We start from the raw sequence: 7650 nt of genomic DNA, 5'->3' as shown, positions 1-7650 counted from the left end.
GGCCAAAACAGCCCACCGGGCCTGGAACTGGGCACACACAACAGGGCATTTCAGCAACCCACAATTCAGTTTCCACCAGCCACGGCCAACCCGCACCTGGCTGCGAATCCCCACCTGCAACACCACCATGCAATGGTCCGAGAACCCCACGGGAACCGTCTGCAACGAAAAAACCGAACCACCCCCAGTAGGCACGTAAAAACGATCAAGGCGAGAGCAAGCCCCACGCGAGATAAAAGTGTACTCCAAAGGACCCCCTTGCAACACAGCCGCATCCCGAAACCCGCAACTCTTCAAAGTAGCAGTCAAAGCCGGCGAGATATTCGCTGGACGAAGACTATTGCTATCCCGCGGCGATGTAATACAATTAAAATCCCCCCCCCAAAATCATCCCCCTCGTATCGTGCCGCAAAAAATGCAGCACATCACGGGAAAAGAAAACCTCCCGGTTCTGCCTCTGCGCTGCCCCAGATGGCGCGTACACATTCAAGAGAGAGACCTCAGAGCCCAAAAAGGAGACCCGAACTAACAGCACCCGACCACCTTCGTCCATCTCCGTGTGAAGCACGGAAATCGGGGCCCGCTTAGAAAGCAGGATCAACGGACCTCCACGCAAGCCACGCGAAGGGTTTAACACCACCGTAAACCCCTCAGCCAACACATATAACAACCCCACTTCCTGCACATTGTGCTCCTGCACAAAAGCCACATCTACCCTCCACTCACGCAGCATCGACACCAGGCCCAATTGCACAGCCACAGAACGCAAACCATTCACATTCAGCGAAGCACATGTTAATTTAGGATCCATCGGGAAAAGAGATAAACCCTATCTAACCACAAAACCGTCATACCGGTCCGGCCGATACGCCGTGTACGGAAGCAGTAGCAGCCGCCACCGGGTTCCCAGGCGACGGAGACGCACTCCCCAGAGGAGGGGGGAGGCCAGAGTCCTTCCGGAGCTTCATCACAAGGCCGCGATCATCACTGCCACAGTCCCCCGGATCCACTACCGCCCACTCCGGGCTCCGTACCCCAGGGGATCCACATACGAGATCACCAGGAGGGTCCACAACACACCCTCCACAGCCCAGCACCGACGGGTCTACTACAGACACCGCCACACCCTCACCATCACCGACACTCGCATCAGGCTCTAACCTCCGCACCAAAGGCCCTCGGTCCCCGGAGCGACCAGTCCTGTTCGTCTTCCGGCGCTTCGTCTGAGAGCCAGGTTGACCCTGGACAGCAGTGGTGGAAGGACGATGAGAGGGGCGACCCCCTTCCAAGAACTCATCTGCCTCCAAGGGTTCCACACCAAGGGCACCAGAATCTGGCGCGACATCCTCCACCGGCGACAAAACAGGGCCACGCCCCACTGAAGCGTCAACATCGACGGCTATGGCAACCGGAGGCGGATGCACCTCCACATGCGTGACCACCGCACTACCACCCACACCAGGGGGCTCCACAGACATCGGACCCGACACGTCAGCACCAGTGGGGCGCACCGCTCCCACAACGCCAACATCACCGGTAGGTGCAGGGGGAGGGTTCAACCCGGCAGGATCATCCCCCAGGTCCACAAGGCCATGTAGAGGCGGAAAATCTTCTTCTCGGAAGACACTGACCAACCGGACGGTGCCATTACGGCAACCAGCAGCCTGGTGTCCAGCCATACCGCACCGAAAACATGTGCGCTCTTGTCCAGCATAAAAGCACTGCACCTTGAACCCCAGCAGCACCATCGACGACGGGATCGCCTTCCTCAGCTTTATGGTAACCATGCGGATACCCATCAGGACGCCACGAAGACGGCCAGACTTCAGCACATTCGCCCGACAGGCGAGAACACTCCCATATCCTCCTAAGAACCGGCGGAGCAGGCTCTCTGGGAACTCAAACGGCAGCCCCCACACCACCACAAAAGTCACTGGAACACACAAGTCCGTTACAGAAACCGTACCCGCCGCGCCAGGCAAAGGTACAGTACGCCCATCATACTTGTCGACCACATTCCGGTACACCACAGCGTCAGTCAGCTTAACCAAGGCCCGATGTTCCCCAGCCAGCTGCACACCACACACATCTGCAGGGTTGAGACCCAGCACATCCAGGAGAGCAACCTCCAACAATGAGTAGTTCACCTGACCAGAGAAGGCCAGCTCAACCGTATCCACACGCTTTATAGGCAGAATGGGCAACGCCATCCCGCCGGCCCGCCAGGCCAGAGGCCACAAAAAACGCCACCACCTGTGTGCACGCCAAACGTCCAGGCAAGACTGAGGAGCGAATGTAAACAGAACCGCTCCGCACGGCTGCCAAACAGCCACTCAGATTCGGTGAATGTGGACGTCTCTTCGGCTGAGGAGGTGCCCTCTGTATCAGCTGTTGCTCCGCCTGTTGCGCCCCCTGTTGTTGTCGCCTCTCTGGTGGTTGTGTCCTTACCTAGTGCTCAGCCTGTTCCGGCTGGTGTCCCTGAGCCTCTTCTGTCTGCCATCTGATCGGGCCCCTCGTCTTCCAGTTCTTCTTATGCTGCGTCTGTTCTGGTCCCTGCACTCTCGCCGTCGGTGATGGGGTGGCTGCGGAGCCTCCTGCTGTGTGTGGTCCGGTTCCCCCTGTGGTAGAGGCTGCTGCCGTTCTGCGTCGGTTCGTCCGGCTAGTGGTGCCCGTGCCTCTGGATCTGCTTCCGGCTTTGAAGATATCCAGCCGGAGCCCAAACGTTCCAGGCGTTCGTCTACGGCCTGGGCTGATGTTGGAGACTTTAGTGACTGTGGGTCTTCCAGTGTTGACGGCGTGGATCCGGCAGAGTCGTTGTCTCCGCAGTTGGTGGTGGCGGAGGTTCATGTGCCTGCTGGTGCTGATGCCCGTGTCTCGGGTGTGTCTCCTGTTTCCTCCTCGCCCGGGGGCTCTCCGCAGTGGGGTGTGGTGGCTTCTACTGCCAGGGATGGTGCGGATGCTGGTGCTGGGCGTGGCCTGGTGGTAACTTTACGTAAGGATACGCACTGCCATGATTCCCTGCTGTCGTCTGGTGGTGTACCCATAGCCGCTGGTGCCCCTGTGGTGGTGCCCCCTGTTGAGCCCTCTGTCGAGCCCCCTCCTGCGGTGTTGTGCATTGAGGACCTGGAGGCCCAGGTTGCCGAGTTCCTGCTGCTTGAATGGCCGGAGGACTTTTCTGGTGGGCGGGTTCCGGGGTGTATGGGATCAGGTGGCGGCTACTGGCGTCCGGAGGGACACCGTGTGGGTTCCACGTCTGCAGGTGTTTGTTTCCAGGATTTCGGTTCAAATGGGGCCCCCGGTGTTAGGTCACGCCTCCTGGACAACATGGCTGCTTTGGGAGGCGTTCATTGTGCGGTTAAACCGGATATGTTCCCGGGCAAATATGTACGCTGATTTCATGTTACTGTAGTTGTTGTTTTTGTTGGTATTCTTGGCTAGTTGGATGCTGTGCGAAGTGTCTTGTTCTGTTTCTTGATGTACTTTATGTTGTGTTTTATTCTCGGTCCTTCAGGCCAGTGCATGTATGTTGTTGTGTTTGTTCCTGTTTGTTTTCTGGTTTGCGTGGTTTGCTTGTTTATTATTATTGTTTATTTTGGCCTCGCCCTTTGTTTGTTACGAGGCGGATGGTTTGGTGTGAGTGGTTTTTATTCCTGTATTGTTTCTGTGCTGTACGTTTGACCTGGTGTTTTCATATTGCTTTACCTGTTGTACATGTTTGTTCTTTATGTTTTGTTTGGAATGTATTGTGATTGTCCTGTTATGTTTCATGTTATGCCTCTTGATGTATGTTTTGTTTTATGAAGGTTTTGTTTTGTGATGTTACTGTAATTGCTAGTTTGCCATTGTATTATGTTTTGTGCCTTGATGTATGCTGTATTTTTCTATGAATTTATTGTGTTTGTGTTTTGTTGTGCTATGCTGACGGCCTTTCTGGCCGGTGGTCTCTTGTTTTATTTTGTTCTGTTCTGTATTCTGTGTTGTTTTTATTATATATAAATTGCATGCTTTGCATGTAAAAAAAAAAAAAAGTACTCGTCCCAATGAGGAATTCACCCACGACACAATAAATCACAACACACGGTGATTTAAACAATTATAATCCGGTTGCAATTTACAGTTACTGCAGAACACCGGTAAATAACACCCACGGTGCTCTAAACCACTAGAGCACGGCTCATACAATTTACTAAACTACAATAACAAACTCGGTGATCGATCAATAACACTATTAACAATCACGGCCCAACAGTTTATAACCCCTTTGCAATGACACATACACGGTGTTCTAATTTCACTATATTAGAAACCGGCCAAACACCTTACTACAGCCCAGTTGTAATAACCAATTACTGCAACCACAGTAATGACACACTAGGCTTTGTGATACTACAATTATGTATATCGTACCTGCTGACCTCACCTGTAGCCTTCAGCTGTCAAACGCTAATGTGGAGCACTTAGGAGGTAACACATTCTTGACAACTTGGCAAGTGATTAGCGATCCTACGGATCGATAATTACTGCCGTGAATTACGTTATTCAGACAGATCAGTCAGCTGTTACTCCTGACAGCGACGTGACTCACACTTCACCACAAATCTACCAATATTACATTAACCAGGTCAGTCACATATACGTACATATATAATCACATTTATCACAGCCCTGAGAAACACAACACTAGTATAAAAACAGACACTGGTATTACTCCACAATAATCAAATGCCAGGAAATCCCCGGTGTTACAACACTGTCATTCTACCGTGAAATGATGACCGGAACTGGACTCCTCTGCGGCAAAACACTACACGGACATGGGACATAACAAACACAAATCACCAAGAAATGAAATTACATGAAATCCCACCAGAATGGAGTATAAAACACACTAGTACGGCCCAATCGGTCTTGAGCCTAATATAAATATAATGTGTTCCCGTGTGAACACATTATATTTAATAGCTGATTTTAATAGCCTAAGAAATTTTTTGGGTCAAATAGATTGGAAAGACTTGGGTATGGGGTGTGGGCCGGTCTTGGAGCGAGACATGAACCCAGCGACAGGTGACGTAAAAGGGGATTTCGATGTGGATTTAATATATAACTTATTTAAGAATATTCTAAACAAAGCACAGGAACGTAGTATACCATACAAATTGAATAGATCGAATACTCATGACCCAAAATGGATAACAAATAATTTAAAGAACCTTATAGGTAAAAAGAGAGCTTGGTACAAAAGGATTAAGAATGGGGAAGTCAGTTTAGAACAGGAATTCATACAACTGGTTGGAAATATTAAAAAAGAGATTAGGAAAGCGAAAAGAAACTATGAAGTTCGCATAGCAAAGCAAGCAAAGTCAAATCCTAAAGGGTTTATTCAGTTATATCGAACTAAGACTAAGGAAAGGATAGGTCCATTAAAATCTGAGACAGGTCAAATAACGGATAATGACAAGGAGATGAGTAGTATTTTTAACAAATATTTTATATCTGTATTTACTAAAGAAGAACTTAACAATATGCCTTCAGCCGAACAAGTCTATGTGGGTGGGGATGAGGACGACAGGTTGACTAGTTTAGCGGTTACCAGGGAGGATGTAATTAAACAATTAGTAAAACTAAAACCAAACAAATCCCCAGGGCCGGATGAAGTGTTTGCCAGGGTGCTCAAAGAATGCAAAGAGGAGCTTTCCGAGCCACTGTCTACCATATTTAATAAATCAATAGAGTCAGGCAGAGTGCCAGAGTCATGGAAGGAAGCTAATGTGGTACCAATTTTTAAGAAAGGAGATAGATCACTTGTGTCAAACTATCGGCCAATTAGCCTAACGTCTATTGTGGGAAAGTTACTTGAATCAATAATTGCAAATACAATTCGTCTCCATCTTGAAAAACATAAATTAATAAATGAGTCGCAACATGGTTTTACAAATGGCCGTTCATGTTTAACAAATTTGCTAACTTTTTATTCCAGCATAGTTGAGGCAGTTGATAGTGGTAAGGATTGTGATGTTGTGTACCTTGACTTTAGCAAAGCTTTTGATACAGTGCCACATGAAAGACTAATTAAAAAAATAGAAGCTCATGGTATTGGGGGTGCTATATTAAGTTGGATTAGTGCATGGCTATTCCAAAGGAAGCAGAGAGTTAGTATAAATGAGGTTAAGTCAGAGTGGGATAATGTTGTTAGTGGAGTACCTCAGGGCTCTGTCCTGGGACCTCTGTTGTTTATAATATATATAAATGATTTAGATTCAGGTTTGAGTAACAACATCTGCAAATTTGCAGATGATTCAAAAATCGGTAGGGAAATCAACACGAAAGAAGACTCGCTATCACTTCAAGTTGATCTAAATAGGGTTTTAGAATGGTCAAAAGATTGGCAGATGCAGTTTAATGCTGATAAATGCAGAGTTTTGAGGCTTTGTAATGATGATAGAGTTACAAGATACGAGCTAGATGGTGTTGAGATTGCGAAGTCGGATTGCGAAAGGGATCTGGGAGTTATGATTAGTAAGAATTTAAAACAAAAGGATCAATGCATGAATGTTCGTAATAAGGCGAATAGGACACTGGGATTTATTAATCGAAGCGTTAGTAACAAGACACCTGGTGTGGTTCGTCAGCTATATCTTGCTCTGGTTAGGCCCCATTTAGATTATGCAGTTCAGTTTGGTCGCCGTACTATAGAATGGATATAAATTCACTTGAACGTGTCCAGCGTAGGATGACAAAGTTAATTCCCCAAATTAGAAGTCTTCCATATGAAGAAAGATTAATAAAGCTTAAATTGCATTCACTGGAAAGACGAAGAGATAGGGGTGACATGATAGAAGTTTACTAGTGGATGAATGGACATAACAAAGGGGATATTAATAGGGTATTAAAAGTATCAACTCAAGACAGAACACGAAACAATGGGTATAAATTGGATAAGTTTAGATTTAGGAAAGACTAGGGTAAATACTGGTTCGGTAACAGGGTTGTTGATTTGTGGAACCAATTACCGCGTAACGTGGTGGAGGTGGGGTCCCTCTATTGTTTCAAGCGTGGGTTGGACATGTACATGAGTGGGATTGGGTTGTTATAGATAGGAGCTGCCTCGTATGGGCCAATAGGCCTTCTGCAGTTACCTTTGTTCTTATGTTCTTATGTTCTTAACACACACACACACGTCTGCACACAACAGATCAAGTCCTCCCTTCACTAGCAAGGACGTAAATAAGGGTGAAAATTTCATGCGCCCGCGCTTCCCTTCACCTCTGAGATGCTCTAGAGATTATGCGGGCAGAACACATGACCTCGTATTCAGGCTTAGAGATTAATCTCACCAATACACATAGGGGTACTTACTCAATTACGCAGCCGGCTCTCACATGCAACTTCTACCATATACAGACACACCGCTTGTAGGTGGCCACCTCCTCAAGGCGGCGGACTAGGCTTAGGTGGTAGCCCATCGTGGCTAAGCTCACTTCGTACCCTTCCTCACTCTGCCGGCTTTGTACCTGGCTGAGGGCGAAGTGTGGCGTTCGTACAAGATAGCGCTAAACACTATAAGCGTCACTGTCACTCGAAATTCCCACCATATTTTATAGGAAAACTGCCCTGCACACTGGCAAGATATTCCCAGATCACTACACTGTT

This window comes from Procambarus clarkii, unplaced genomic scaffold (genome assembly GCF_040958095.1).
Source record: "Procambarus clarkii isolate CNS0578487 unplaced genomic scaffold, FALCON_Pclarkii_2.0 HiC_scaffold_99, whole genome shotgun sequence".
Lineage (NCBI taxonomy): Eukaryota > Metazoa > Arthropoda > Malacostraca > Decapoda > Cambaridae > Procambarus > Procambarus clarkii.
This window is presented reverse-complemented; position numbering follows the sequence as displayed.